Raw genomic sequence first — 2,089 nt, 5'->3', positions numbered from 1 at the left:
TGCAGCCGGTGCAGCGGCGGGTCGACGGAGTGCGAGGTGATGTTTACGCGAAGATCACGTTCTCGTACTCCGGGGTTCCCGGAGACCGAAGACGTCCACCGTGCTCGTCCGAGGTTCGCAGCAGTCTATCCCGGAAGAGATCGATGCCCTACGTGCGTGGTTCAAACCACGACCGGGTTCAAACACATTTCGTGCCCATAATTACGGTCATAGTAGCACACCCCACACAAGTAAGTATGTTCGATTCGATTATCTTCAACGTGTGTCCACTCCGGTATTGTTATCGGAACACGGGAAACAATCTAAAACTCCTTGCGCTGTACTATTCTCCCGTACTGCATTTGTACCTTCCTGTTTAATGATACGGTATCTGAATTAGTTGGTGTTTGTTTCTGAACAATAAAGTTGCGGTGGACAGCCCTGTGTTGTTTCTTTTTCATCAAATAAAGTTCAGGTATACAAAACTTGCTGCCGAGAACGGAGAAACGACAGTGCGACGTTTTCCTTCGTCGGTGTCGGTACACGGTCGAAGTTGGGATGAGCAACACTTTTCATCGCTCTCGCGTCTTACGCAGCTCTAGAGGAGACGAATCATTTCCTTGCATGAATATATTTATTGCGCGTTGCGCCACATTATGTATAACACACAGCATTTTGCTACATTTTACTTTAGCGATCACCGCGAAACTTTGCATTGGTTAGGCCTACGCCAACCACACCGATCAGCTCGGCTGGAATTGGGCGCCTGCCACACCGAATCACCGATCAGCTCAGCTGGACCTGGGCGCCTGCCAGGGTTTAGAGTAAGAGTACAGTACATACCATACGTTGAAGTAAATCTGGTTATATGCAGTAACAGTACCTAAAAAAAAAAACAGCTGATCGCGTTCGCGAGGTTTACGAAAGTGTTCACATTCCACTGTGGTGTTCACGCCGCCGTCTGCAACCAGCGACGAACCTGACGAATCTCCGAATCTGCCGAATATTCGTCGCGGGAAGTTCGGAAATTTCCGAATCTGTCCGAATCCGAATCTCGGGTGATTCGTCCCATCACTAGTCTTAATCTTGGGTTTTAGAAATGTTCAACTTTAACAAGCTCCCCTGCCTTATTACGTTACCTTCAAGTTTATATTGTTGAATGAAGTACACATATTTAGTTTTTTTTTATTTATTTACTGTGGTTTATTAGCTTCATTACCTTGTTTTCTTAAAAAAGTTTCAACGCTTAATAATGTGGCCTGGTTTTCTGGCAGCGCTCCGAAACTATCCGACCCACACCAAAGTTCGGAAGTTTCGCTCCAGCACGACTTTCTTATATATAGGGATTGCTCTACAATATTGAAATTAGTTGGCACATTGCGCAGGAAAATACGAAACCTCATAAACAAAACACTCACATTAATCCCGTTAACTGCAAAAATTCTGATTTTGGATTGAAAAGAGGGAGCCCCGAGGGGCTTGCCAAAAATTGCCATGGCCGTCGGTATTGCACGACGTCCCGGCGGGGTATTGGGAAAAGTTTTCAACTAGCAATAGTCGCCCCTCAGTTGCCTTCCTCGAGTACGACACTGCCTCTGCGCAAAGCTGAATGCTCTTGGTAGAAATGTCGATCCCATCAAAACGTGCCACCTCATGTACGCACTGACCGATGTCATAAAAGTTGTGCTACCGTATAAAGAGTTTTTTGTAGTACGTAATAGTTCTACTTAGTACATTTCTAAGGGCAGTATATGCTGATCTCTTATGTCTGAGTTCATGTTTATAATAGGTTATCTATTATATAATCAAAACATGCAAATGTAAGTTAGCACATTTTTAAACGCTCTGTGAACTTTTTACAACGCAAATACACGGCACATTGATATCGTCATAACCCAAAGACAGGGAGCGTCAGAGGAACGAGAAGAGTTTCTCGGCCCGGTTTAATAAACTACTATACATTGCAAAACAGGTAAAAAAAAAAAAAAGGCTGAAACACTTTTTGAAAAAAAAAAGTTAGTGGGGGATTTCGACATATTCTTTTCCCGTGAATCTGGATATCATATTCGTGTTGCCCGAAGATGTAACTAAACGTGAGAAAACACGACAA

General features: G+C 44.0%; 1 non-coding gene across 1 annotated transcript; it reads right to left on the bottom strand.

Moving 5' to 3' along the window:
- Nucleotides 1-1,446: 1,446 nt before the first annotated feature.
- LOC115308903 lies at nt 1,447-1,586 on the bottom strand. Its single transcript, XR_003916599.1, has one exon. It is a non-coding gene; the product is annotated as a U4 spliceosomal RNA (small nuclear RNA).
- Nucleotides 1,587-2,089: the final 503 nt, after the last annotated feature.

This window comes from Ixodes scapularis, unplaced genomic scaffold, assembly GCF_016920785.2.
Source record: "Ixodes scapularis isolate PalLabHiFi unplaced genomic scaffold, ASM1692078v2 PGA_scaffold3__209_contigs__length_174095766, whole genome shotgun sequence".
Lineage (NCBI taxonomy): Eukaryota > Metazoa > Arthropoda > Arachnida > Ixodida > Ixodidae > Ixodes > Ixodes scapularis.
The sequence above is the reverse complement of the archived record's forward strand: the minus strand, read 5'-3'. Positions and strand labels throughout refer to the sequence as shown.